This window comes from Corvus cornix, chromosome 1, assembly GCF_000738735.6.
Source record: "Corvus cornix cornix isolate S_Up_H32 chromosome 1, ASM73873v5, whole genome shotgun sequence".
NCBI lineage: Eukaryota > Metazoa > Chordata > Aves > Passeriformes > Corvidae > Corvus > Corvus cornix.
In genome coordinates, this window is record NC_046332.1 from 15,482,193 (window position 1) to 15,495,976 (window position 13,784).

Genomic DNA, 13,784 nt, shown 5'->3' on the forward strand with positions numbered 1-13,784 from the left:
TTCAAGATACTCTTTCTGCTAAATCTTTTTCTGAGGATGGCCTGAATACTAATGCAATATTTAAATGGATTCTTAATATCAAACTTTATCCTCCTTTGACAGAGTACCATGTCTTTTCCTGACTACTGCATTAGTATGAGGTCTATTTTAGTATTGGCATAGTTACACATACACTATTATTGACTATAATAAGAAAAATATACAGTATTTTAAAATAAATTTTTGCTTTCTCTCGTTCAAAAATATTCTCTATGATTACACTGCCATTTATCTCCACATAAGCTACTTTATTATGTCATTCGGGTTTTCTGATCTCTGACAGTATCTTTGGCACTGGGGAATTTATCACTGAACTCCTAGAAGGCTACAAGACAGTCTTGTTCCTCTCTGCACAGACTGCAGGTCTCTGTCACATGAGGAATGTACTCAACACTCCTGCCTGTTGCTGAGTAAAGCTGGCAAAAAGCTTCATATAGGAATGCCATTAATCCTAGGCAGCAAAGAACATCAGTTATGGACTCCTCACTTATATCTACCATTCAAGGTAGATGAAATGTCTACAGTGTAGCAGTTACATTCTACAAAATTATTCTAAATCTACAGGTAGAAAAGCATTATTTTTGTAGACTTGCATGAAAGCTTTATCTACGAAATCTTTACCTACATTTTGTCTCCAGAAAAGATCAAAGCAGCAGAGAAGGTAGAAGGGATTTTAAAAATTATTTGCAAGACAGAAGTTTCCCTGTTCTATCATCTGCATGCATTTGTTTACAGGAAGGGAAATAAATAGTGGAACATCTTTGGCATTATTTATTTTAAGAACAAGGAGAGTTTCAGAAATGTTGTATCCTTTCTCGTAGAGAACCAGAGAGTGATTTATAAACCTATGCTAACTGTAGGCATCTGCTGACTTGATAAACAGTATTTAAAAATACCGTTCTGTGTATTTTTACAAACACAAAACTTGGGACTTGTGTGCTTTATTGGTTTCATTAATGAAACATTTGTTTAATAAAATAATCAGTAGTCTTTGGTGAAGCTTAGCAAACAGTAGAAACATCTGGAAAAAATTCTGAAATCTTGGGTTAAGGCATTAGCATTGATGTTTTTTCTCTTCCAAACCCTCTCCCTCCCAATCAATCAATCAATCAATCAATTTCTTTTTTCATCATTTGGTATGAGAGTTTGGAATCTGAGTAATTAAATGGTCTTTCTTAAATGTTTATATTGCTTTTGAAGAAGTATGAATCAAAATCAAAAAAACTTCATTCGAACAAGACTTTTATTTCCTTTTTCAAACTAAGCATTAGCCATTAAGCAGTCATGACATCAAATTCTTGGTTGAAGTGAGTTAACTGTCAACATACAAGGTACCAGGACAGCTACAGCTAGCTTATAATAGTCTTTTTTTAAAATATCATTTAAATTTCAGGGCATTCATTTTGAAAATTTTATTTTGATCATTGTTTTAGGGCACAATAGGTAATGTTTTTGTGAACATCATCGTTTTTTATTATGACAGCCAGTGAGGCATGTATGCAAGGGGATGAGCAACAAGCTGGATATTACTAAGCTAGAATGTTGCATCAGTGTGCTGGTATCTGTTGTTTTTCACATTCCTGCTACAGAGCATTTTAAATGATCAGCCAAACCTTCAGTTTTGCTGGGAAGAATTGAAACAGTATGGAGAGCTCTGTACCAAAGTATCTTATCACTCTCTACAACTCCCTAAAAGGAGTGTAGCCAAGTGGAGGTCAGGCTCTGCTTCCAGGCAACCAGCAACAGGACAAGAGGAAATAGTCTCGAGTTGCACCAGGGGATGTTCAGGTTGCACATCAGAAGGAATTTTTTTTCTCAGAGAGGGTTATAAGGCATTGAAACAGGCTGCCTAGGGAGGTGGCAAAGTCACCATACCCGGAGGTGTTCAAGACACGACTGACTGGACATGGCATTCAGTGCTCTGGCCTGGTTGACAAAGTGAAGATTGGTCACAGGTTGCATCTGATGATCTTGGAGGTCTTTTCCAACATCCATGACTCTGATGTCAGAGCCAGGAAAAGTCATGTACCCAAGAAACCAGTAAATCCCCATAGTTTGTCAAAGCCTATTACTAGCAGCCAAGATTTAGTATTATTCTAATACTTGGTTTCATGCCTTCATTAAAATCCAGCAGCCCAGGAGTCAGGGAACCATGAATATGACCTAAAGATCTTTCTCTCACATTGATTCAGGGATCCCACACCAAAGAATTTCATGGACTTTTAAAATTATATAGTATATTTATATAAAATATTTAGAAAATACTAAATTTTAATCTCCTCTTCAAGTTGATTTTTTACAAGTATATATTCCTGTTCTGTGAACTTCATAGGAAGTATTAGCCTGTGTCAGATTCGATTCAAACAAAGCAAGACATCTGAAGACATGGTAGAGAGTAACTTTAAAGGACTATTTCTGAGAAGCAGATGAATAGCCTCAGTTAAGCAATGAACTCAGTGAACTTCTGGTCCAAACAGAATTCTTTAGTTTAAAGCAGAATCATTCAGAGCACAGTCGTGATGTCTCCACCATTCAATGCTGAGTGGAATTTTGTTACAGTGGGGATACTGTGACACATGTATCAGACAATGAGGCCCATGGAAAGAATATATATGGACCGATTCTTGGTAGATATTTTCAGAGAGGTTTCTTTTCCCACCGCATGACTGAGGATGCTGAGGAAAACTGCTGCAATCATGGGATTCGAGGGTCCTTCCCCTCGCAGGGGAACACAAAACAACCAGTGGGGAAACGAGGTTGACCAGAGGCTAGGGAAATCCTGTGTCTCCCCCCCAGCACCCCTCTCCCAGGACCACATGGCAGGGGGGAAGGGACCCCAACAGAATTTTAAAAGCTTATGTTGAGGATGGCTAAAAGAAGGCTTCATTGTACCAGCAGTTGCTGGTGAAGGATGCATTAAAGTCCAAAGAACTCTGGTATGGTACATTTTTCTCTCACAAGGTCTGCTCTAGCTTGTTCCTTCCCAATACATTGTGTAATATCTCAGTTTGGTTTTTGTAATTTAGCACCTATGATAAGAGCAGAATGGTGGGGTAGTAGGAAGGTCTCTGGATTTTGGGATTTTTTTCCTCCTTATATAATGAACCTACTGAAATTATTTTTCCAGAGGAATGTACAGTGAAAACAGCCAAATGTCACCTTTTCCTGCAGTATCCTGCACTGAGCAAGTAGCCTCAAGTTCCTGTTTGTTGTAATTACTGATGCTTGGCTGGTATTTGTGACTTTCAGAGAACTTTGTGAAAAACATCACTAAATTTAGTTTTCTTCTTTGCTAAGATCTATATAGGAAAATGTTTTAGAGAAAAAACCACCATACTATAGATTATACATTGCAGTCTGCTGGTAAACTGGACTACAAATTAATACGCAGAATCACATAATCAACTATGTTGGAAAAGACCTTTGAGATCATTGAGTCCGATCTATGACCTAACCCCATCTTGTTAACTAGACCATGGCACTAAGTGCCACATCCAATGAAACTTACTTACATGAATAAAGATGAAATAGCAAGTAACAGAAACCAGCTAAGTCTGGTGGCAAATGAAGAGGAGCACATGGGTGTGAATTGTAGTTTGTAGTATTTAGGAAGGAGGAAATAGTTATTCTATATATAGGAGGGAGAAAATAGTTACTCTATATTTAGGAGGGAGAAAATAGTTATTCTGCTGATCCTTTAGTCCCTGGTCTACAGTTATAAGGGTTAGAATACATAGACATTTGTAGTGCTATGTTCTTAAATATTTGCCTAGGCAAAGATAGCTTTTTGCTGTTTTTGAAAGACCATCTTTTGTATAACAGCCTTTTAATCCTCAACAAAATATACGTGACTCCCAGTCTCAGCATTGCATGACTGGAGAGGAACTGCTGCATCAGAGAAAGTTTAATTTTTCCTTTTGAAGCCTAGGGGCTTCAGTCCAGTATGCTGCTCATGGAAACAGTGGTGGAATTGATGCCCAAAAACTAGGCAAGAAAATAAAACTCCAGAGTCTAGTGGCTATAGAGCAGGTATTTGTTCATTCAGCGCTGGGAGTGAGGGGGATCACTCCCCAAGCTCAATCATCCATCCCTTGCACAGCAATAGCTTTTATGCATTCTCTATTCAATTGGCATATTAAAACTTCATAATCTTCATATTGCAACATATTTACTAATCACATCATTATGTAAGTCATTGTAACACATGCACAGTTCCTGCACATCCACCTCCTGACGAAACGGTCATCAGCCTCCTGGTCGTTTGATGAAGGCTCTAGCAGTCTTCCTCAGGCTTGAACTTTTTACCTTTGCTTTTTGCACATTCTTTATGAAATTGTTTGCTCGAATAGGCAGTTTTATCTGGTTCTACTTCTTTGTAGTTAGCTTGTTCTACTAAGCTTGCTGATTTCTAAAAAGTGTTTCATTTACAAATCCTGTTACAAAGTAACTACTTCTTTCTGCATAGCTCAAGTAGCTTCTTTTTGCTTAGCTCAAGCATATTTCTTTGCCTAGGCATCAGAATGTAACTAGTCCAACAGATAGTCCAACAGATATCCTAATGAGACTGGTCATTCCCTTCAGTATCCTATTTCCATGTATTTAAACAGGAGAGTGATATTTGATAACATTATTTTTTTTAACTCCCACAAGAAAGAACACAACCCCTATTAACTGGACTCAGTGCCTTGCCTTTCAAAATTCATTTCATCTATATGTCTACACCTCAAATTCTTACATAAATTGATATGAGGGACACCTGTGGTAGATGAGAAGTTGGTGAGCTAGAGAAGAGAAAGATAGCGAACTATAATAATCACAATTCCCTCTCGTTAGCCATTCAGGTGCTAGGTGGGGCTTCATCCGGCCATCAGAGGTGATTTTAAAAGGGAGCTGAGCAGGTGGTTCCCTTCCTCTCATTAGGCATTCAGGCGCTGGGAGGGGCTTCCTCTGACTATCAGAGGTGATTTTAAAGAAGGCTCTAGGGAGAGTGGTGACTCAAAGTGGGCAAATAGGGGTATGACATGGCAGTTTGCATGGCAGTTTGCATGGGCAAGGCAAGCAGGAGCGGTTGCAGCCGTCCTCCTGCTAGTGGGGTTTTTATTTGGTGTTGGGGTTTGGTTGGTTTGTTCGTTTTTGGGGGTTTTTTCAGCGATGGTCTCCAAATGACCAAAAGGTACAGCTAGTAAAAGTGTACCAACCCAAACAGAACCCCCCAAGAAGGATGCATCTGTCCAGATCCCTTCCTGGAAGGAGTGTTCAAGACTGTCAGTAGTACCAGGGGATGGTGCAAAAGACACCTGCATGAGGTGCAAACAGGTGAATGATCTCCTCTGTCTGGTGGCCGAGCTTAAGGACAAAATAGAAAGACTAAGGAGTATTAGGGAAAGTGAAAGGGAAATAGACTGGTGGAGTTTCACACTTCCATCCCTGAGAGAAGCCCACCAGGAGTCAGAAGACTCCCATGCCTCCTACCAGCAGGCAGAAGGAGGAGACCTGGTCGATGAAGGGGAATGGAAATGGGTCCGTACTCCAGGAGTTAATAAAAATTCCTCCCGACCCCCATCACCTATCCAGGTGCCACTTCAGAATAGGTATGAGGCTCTGGATCCAGAGGGCCAGCCAGATGACACAGAAGAAAATAATCTGCCCAGAGAGCCTCCCAGTTCTACTTTGTTTGTCAGACAGATCACTACCTCTAGCATTAAAAAAGAAAAGAAGGGTATTCATAGTAGGTTACTCCCTTCTGAGGGGAAGAGAGGGCCCCATATGCTGACTGGACCCATCCCACAGGGAGGTCTGCTGCTTCCCTGGATCCCAAGTATGGGAATATCACCAGGGAGACTCCCTGGGCTGATTCAGCCCTCTGATTATTACCCATTGTTGATACTCCAGTCTGGCAGTGATGAAATTGAAAAGAAGAGCGCCAGGGCAATTAAAAGGGACTTCAGGGCTCTGGGTTGATTGGTTGATGGGGCAGGAGCACAGGTGGTGTTCTGCTCAGTCCCTTCAGTGGCAGGGACAAATGATGAAAGGAACAGGAGAACCCACATTATCAACAAGTGGCTTGAGGGTTGGTGTCATTGGTAGAATTTTGGGTTCTTTGATCATGGGGCAATTTTCACGGCACCTGGCCTGCTGGAGCCAGACAGGCTCCATCTATCTGTTAAGGGCAAAAGGATTTTAGCACATCAACTGGCGGAACTCATTGAGAGGACTTTAAACCAGGTTTGAAGGGGGAAGAGGATGCAACTGGGCTCTCCAGAAACAAGCCCAAGGGTGGTAAGCCAGAATCAGGGGTGAAATCAGCAGCCCAGTTGAAGTGCGTGTATGCTAATGCATGCAGCAGGGGTAACAAACCAGACGAGCTGGAAGCCATGGTACAGCAAATCACCATCACAGTAACGTGGTGGGATGACTTGCATAACTGGAATGCTGCAATGGATGGCTACAAGCTCTTCAGAAGAGACAAGAGAGGGAGAAGAGGTGGAGGGGTAGCTCTGTATATTAGGGAGTCTCTTGATGCCATGGAAATTAAGATTAATGATGATAAGGTGAGTGCCTATGGGTAAGAATCAGGGGGAAGGCCAACAAGGCTGACATCCTGGTGGGATTCTGTTACAGACCACCTAACCAGGATGAAGAGGTGGATGACTTATTCTACAAGCAGATGGAGGATGTTTCAAGATCGCCAGCACTTGTTCTTGCAGGTGACTTTAACCTGCCAGATGTCTGCTGGGAACTTAACACAGCAGAGAAGAGGCAGTCCAGGAGGTTCTTAGTGTGGAGGACAACTTCTTGTCACAGCTGGTAAGCAAGCCTACCAGGGGAGGGACTACACTTGACCTACAGTTTGTAAACAGAGAAGGGCTGGTGGGAGATGTGGTGGTTGGAGGCCATCTAGGGCATAGTGACCATGAAATTACAGAGTTTTCAATATTTGGTGAAACAAGGAGGGGCATCAGTAAAACTTCCACACTGGATTTCCAGAGGGCAGACTTTGGCCTGTTCAAGAGACTCATTTGGAGAGTACCTTGGGAAGCAGCCCTTAAAAACAAAGGAGTCCAGGAAGGATGAGCGTCTTCAAAACAGAAATCTTGAAGGCACAGGAACAGACTGTCCCTATGTGCCGAAAGATGAGCCAGCGAAGAAAACGATCGGCCTGGATGGGCAAGGAACTTTTAAAGGAACTAAGGAAAAAAAGAGGGTGTATCATCTTTGTAACGAGGGTCAGGTATCTCAGGAAATGCTTAAGGGAGTTGCTAGGTCATGTGGGAAAAAAAACTAGAGCGGCAAAAACCCAGTTAGAACTCAATCTGGCCACTTCTGTGAAGGACAATAAAAAATATTTTTAAGAATACATTAATGGCAAAAGGAGGGGCAAGAACAACCTCCATTCTTTATTGGATGCAGGAGGGAATTTAGTAACTGAAGATGAGGAAAAGGCAGAGGTACTTAACACCTTTTTGCCTAAATTTTCAACAGAAAGGTTGTCCTCAGGACGACTGTCCTCCTGTGCTGGTAGATGGTGTCAGGGAGCAGAATAGCCCTCCTTTTATCTAGGAGGAAGCAGTCAGAGACCTGCTGAGGCACTTGGATCCTCACAAATCTATGGGACCAGATGGGATCCCTCCTAGGGTAATGAGGGAGCTGGCAGATGAGCTTACAAAGATGCTCTCCATCATTTATCATCAGTCTTGGCTCACTGGTGAGGTCCCAGATGACTGGAAGCTGGCCAGTGTGACACCCATCCACAAGAAGGGCTGGAAGGAGGATCCAGAAAACTACAGGCCTGTCAGCCCAACCTCAGTGCCTGGCAAGATTACAGAACAGATCATGTTGAGTGCCGTCACACGGCACCTACAGGATGGCCAGGGGATCAGACCAGCCAGCATGGGTTTAGGAGGGGCAGGTCATGCTTGATAAACCTGCTCTCCTTTTATGACCAGGTGACCCACCTGGTGGATGCGGGGAAGGCTTTGGATGTTGTCTACCTGGACGTCAGCAAAGCCTTTTGACATCTCCACAGCATACTCCTGGAAAAGCTGTCAGCCCATGGCTTGGAGAGGTGTACTTATTACTGCCGTCCTAGGCCCTAGGGTATATTACCATGTCCTGCAGCCATAGGGAGGAGGAGGAGAGAAGATCCAGCAGGCAGGAATTGTACAGCAAGATGGATTAATTATTTTACAAACTCTTTTATAGACTTTTTTCTTCATAGTCTAATTGGACAAAGGATCAGCCACCCCTTGGGGGTGATTGGCTAGAATCCTAAAACATCCATTGTCAAAATATTTTTCTACTATACTATCAACAAGACTTCTCAAGGCTGCAGGTGTTTGGTTGTTTACATAACTCTGCTACCTCTTCTGTGAGAGCGAAAAGTCTCTCACAGACTGAGAAAATAGCAAGAAAATCCTTGCTAGCAGCATTTTTGTATCTACAATTCCCCCTTTTTGTTTGATAAGGTAACAACTCTATTATTAATCCAAAATAGAAATTTACATCAGTTATTAATTCTAAATATGTCCTTAAGGCTTTAACTATCTGACTCCATAACAAGAAATTTAAAATTCAGTCTCTGCTTGTAGAAGGACCATCTGCCTGATGGTTGACATCTTGGTCATCATCAGAAGAGTCATTAGGCTGATGATCTACATTCTGGTCGCCATTTGGATGGTTGGCGTTCTGGTCATCATTTGGAGGTTGCCTGTTCTGCCTCTGGTGCCGTAGTCAGGGCGAACACATTTTGCAGGTAGCCACCATCCCCAGTATCTGTGGAAATGCAAGTATACCCACGACCCCAAACGATAAGCTTCATGCGGGTCTTCCACTGGTTAGTAAGTAAATTCTTTACCCAGACTTTTGCCCGGGGCAGTCGTGTCTTGCCTGAAGACTGCAATGAGAGAAAATGATTCAGAATAACAGGATTATTTGAATTTTGTGGTACTGTAAGGTGATTGATTGTATACAAAGCTTTTGCTAGTTGTCTTCAGTAACCAAATTCAAAGGTTCCTGTGAGAATTGTTGAAAAGCCATGATAACAGCCCTTAATTCAACTAACTAAGCAGAGCCTGACTCGGATTGGTATGTTAGTCAGCCACCGCAAAGGCAGTGTAGGATATTGTGCGCCTTTACGCACAGTGACCCCTGCTAAAAATTTGTCCCAATCCATACCCCCCAAGCTGCCAACACATCCCGCCCCCAAAGGTTAAGGGAAGTGGCAGTAACATAAAGCCTAATTGTAGCTGTGTGCCCCTCTGAGTCCTTCACCACCACAGGCCTTTGCTTAAATAGCTCTGTGTGGTTCCTCCTAATCCTGCGATGGCCGATCCCACCGGGGCTAAAGGCCATTGAGGGAGGCCATGCAGAGAAGGAGATGATCGTTACATCAGCAGCCGTATCAATCAAACCTCGAAGCTGAGTCCGGGGTGGACGGGCGTTCGCAGGATCAGGGTACATGCCATCTGTGGCCTTTGGTCGGAGATGTCTGCAGTCCCAGAAGGCCTGCGGAAAGTCCCGTAGATTCACTGCCGTTATCTCAGTGAGTTTGTTGTTCTATCCTGGGGACACAAATCTTAAAAGGCACTATTTTAGCAAGGCAGGTCTTTTCAGGAATGGTTACAGGGGGTTTTTGCCGTGGAGACCGCAGCGCAAATTTGACCTTTAAAGTCAGCCGTCAAATAACTCCTGAGTGCACTAAGATTCCTTGATGGGCAACATCAGGTTTTCCCCCCAGCATCGCACTGGATCCCTGGGCTAGAGGTCCATATGCATCCAAGGGAACCTTATAAATACCGCTAGAGTCTAAGACGACTGCGGTGTGGACGTCAAACCCGTCTGATCCGTGGGTGCTGTCTCTAGGGTGGCTGAGTAGGCCTGTGCCTGTACCTGTGCCACTCTCTAGGGGAGGCAACTGCATCGGAGAGCAATTCCCCCTCTTTGCACCCTGGCGGAAGTTTCCCGTCAAAGGCCGACCCATCGGGCATGAGTCCGGGATCTACAATAGTCTGAGCAATGCCCTGGCCTGCCACACCTCTTGCACTGGGGGATTGGTGTGCTTTCTTTTTGGCTCGGCTTAGGCCACTTCCGTTTTTTCACCTGTTTTGGTTGCTTTGGTTCACGACCAGAAGATGCAGGAATGCAGCCAAAGCAGACCTTTTCTGGTTCCCAGATCCCACCTTAGCGCAGGCTTCGACCATGTCTGTTACGTCAGGGTCCCGTGCTAAGGCATCTATGATTTTTCTGCACTCTTCATTTGCGTTATCTCTCACTAACTGCCTTAACAACAACTGTCTTAACCCGTCATCCTCAACCTGCTTCTCGAGAGAAGCAGCAACTTCCTCTACAAAAGAGAGACTCTGATTTGCCTTGAACTATTTCAGTATATCGCTTTCTAGGAGCAGACAACTCTATGGTTTTCAACAGGGCAGCCATGCCGACCTGTTGAGCTTGCTGCAGGACGCTAGAGGACAAAGTACCCTGTAGGCTGGGGTCAGAGAAGGGACCAGTCCCCATCAAAGCATCCATTCCTGCTGTCTGTCTAGGATCAGCAGCAGGGAGCTGCATATTCCCTAATGTAGCCTTGTCATCCAGCTTTCTCCAGGTAGTCTCAAAAACTGTAAATGGTATAGATTGAAATAGAATTTGACCTAAGTGCCTGATATCAAATGGAGAAAGCAAATCTGTATTTATCACCCTTATTATCTGCACAACCTCAGCAGAACCTAGCCCATGTTGTGCCACCTTGGATTGCAGATCCTGGGCAACCTTCCAAGCAATCACCTCATGCTTGTCATGCTCCCCTGAATTTGGGAGATCCTTATACACTGGGAAAGCTTGGATCTCCTCTTCTGGGGAATCACTACCATCCTGAATTTCTGGCATAGCCTGTGGATGGAGTGTAACAGCTTCCCGACTACCCCTAGAATCCTCAGATCTATTTGGCATCCCAGGTGTTTCCAATAACCTCCAAAGCTCGCATCTTAACTGACTCTAAGAAGCAATTGTAGTGGGTCAGATGTGCTGTTACCATGCAGTCCTGAAAGGTCCAGGGGCGAGACCGAAGCAGCCTTTTCCTTCGCTGCCCGGCTACGGCAGCTTTACGCCCCGGCGCCAGAACCTCATCTGCCTCACTTCCCAACGAGGAATCATCAGGCAAGGGCAACTCTGAGACACTGGGAGCGAACAGAGGTAGGTGGAGAGGGGCAGATTGGCTAGGTTGGCTAGCAGCAGAACAGACAGCAGAGACAGCACAGACTACAGCTGGCTCCGCTGCAGTTTGAACAGCAGCCTCTTTACGGGATGCTGTCTCGGCCGGTGCCCGGCGCTGCGCTCGTCTCTTGCACTGCGGCAGCGTTTGGTGCCACTGGCCCCTGCACTGCAGCTGCGCCTGGCACCGTGCTCGTCTCTTCCACCACACCGGCACCCGGTGCCACTGCTGGCCCTTGCTCTGCGGCCACGTTTGGCACCGCCGCCGGCCAGAGCGCGGCCACTGCTGCCGCCACTTCTGGATTTTCTCATGGCAGTGCTACTTCCGGGTTTGCTGCTGGCTGCGCTGCTTCCTGGTCCGGAGCCGCGTCTCCTGTGGGCGGCGCGGGGCCCGGCGCACCCCGCACGGCGGGGTGCCTCTGGCATCTGCAGTAGCTGCTTTTGCAAGCTGAGCATTTCCTCCAGCTTCTGTGATATGTTTAGCAGCTCTGTCAGCAAAGGCAGATGCTGTATTAAAAGGTCAGTGGCTCGGTTTCTGCAGCGGTGCAGAACAGTCCAGCATCAAGGAGGGCAGCAGACCACACCCAGCCAGTCTCGATGCAGTCACGCCTGGCACTACGCGGCCAAGAAGGGACATCTGGGCGGTTTTGACTCTGCTGGCGCATACACAAACGGGCTAGGAGCCGCCACGTCCAATTCACTAAATCGCTAATTCACGGCCCTGGATAAGTCATGGCCGCTGCCGAGCCAAGCGGCAAGGCATACTGCGTGTCTTCCCGCTGCCCCAACACCCCCACCACTGCCGGCGCGGGGTCCCTGCGACTGTGCAGGGTGAGGCGGCGCAGGTTCTGCCTGTGGAGATGAGGGTGTTTTTTTGGATTCACCATCACTTGCCCCTGGAGCCCGGTCAGTGGGGTCCCCCTCGGACATTCCTCCGTCACTCATTACCAAAACAGGCGAGCCAGCTCTGCTGCCACAGTCAAGGTCGGTTAGCAGAATAAATAACGAGCGCCAGGTTCAGTATAATTTTAACACTGCTGGGTCCCCAGAAGGAAGCTCGTGCCGGACAGCACAGCCAAGTTCCTGCCATAAGGCAAAGTCCAGGGCAGTGTCTCTGTCCATGGAAATCCCTTGCAAGGCAGCCCAAGTTAATAATTCCCGAAGTGAGTTTTCAGGAATGGAGGTGTGCAATATACTGAAAACACCTTTCCAGACCATTACCAGAGCGTCAGTTTGTGAGCCGCTGTTCGCCATTTCTCAGTCCCGTCAGATCTCCTGGTCCCGGGGGTGGGAAGGGGAACAGTGTACCTCTAGAGAAATTCGGCTTGGCTCGCAGCAGCAGGACACATCGCAGCATGCAGATCACGTAGGGGTCACCAAATATTACCGCTGCCCTAGGCCCTAGGGTATATCACCATGTCCCGCAGCCGTAGGGAGGAGGAGGAGAGAAGATCCAGCAGGTAGGAATTGTACAGCAAGATTGATTGATTTAATTATTTTACAAACTCTTTTATAGACTTTTTTCTTCATAGTCTAATTGGACAAAGGATCAGCCACCCCTTGGGGGTGATTGGCTAGAATCCTAAAACATCCATTGTCAAAATATTTTTCTACTATACTATCAACAAGACTTCTCAAGGCTGCAGGTGTTTGGTTGTTTACATAACTCTGCTACCTCTTCTGTGAGAGCGAAAAGTCTCTCACAGACTGAGAAAATAGCAAGAAAATCCTTGCTAGCCAGCATTTTTGTATCTACAATTCCCCCTTTTGTTTGATAAGGTAACAACTCTATTATTAATCCAAAATAGAAATTTACATCAGTTATTAATTCTAAATATGTCCTTAAGGCTTTAACTATCTGACTCCATAACAAGAAATTTTAAAATTCAGTCTCTGCTTGTAGAAGGACCATCTGCCTGATGGTTGACATCTTGGTCATCATCAGAAGAGTCATTAGGCTGATGATCTACATTCTGGTCGCCATTTGGATGGTTGGCGTTCTGGTCATCATTTGGAGGTTGCCTGTTCTGCCTCTGGTGCCGTAGGTCAGGGCGAACACATTTTGCAGGTAGCCACCATCCCCCAGTATCTGTGGAAATGCAAGTATACCCACGACCCCAAACGATAAGCTCATGCGGGTCTTCCCACTGGTTAGTAAGTAAATTCTTTACCCAGACTTTTGCCCGGGGCAGTCGTGTCTTGCCTGAAGACTGCAATGAGAGAAAATGATTCAGAATAACAGGATTATTTGAATTTTGTGGTACTGTAAGGTGATTGATTGTATACAAAGCTTTTGCTAGTTGTCTTCAGTAACCAAATTCAAAGGTTCCTGTGAGAATTGTTGAAAAGCCATAATAACAGCCCTTAATTCAACTAACTAAGCAGAGCCTGACTCGGATTGGTATGTTAGTCAGCCACCGCAAAGGCAGTGTAGGATATTGTGCGCCTTTACGCACAGTGACCCCTGCTAAAAATTTGTCCCAATCCATACCCCCCAAGCTGCCAACACATCCCGCCCCCAAAGGTTAAGGGAAGTG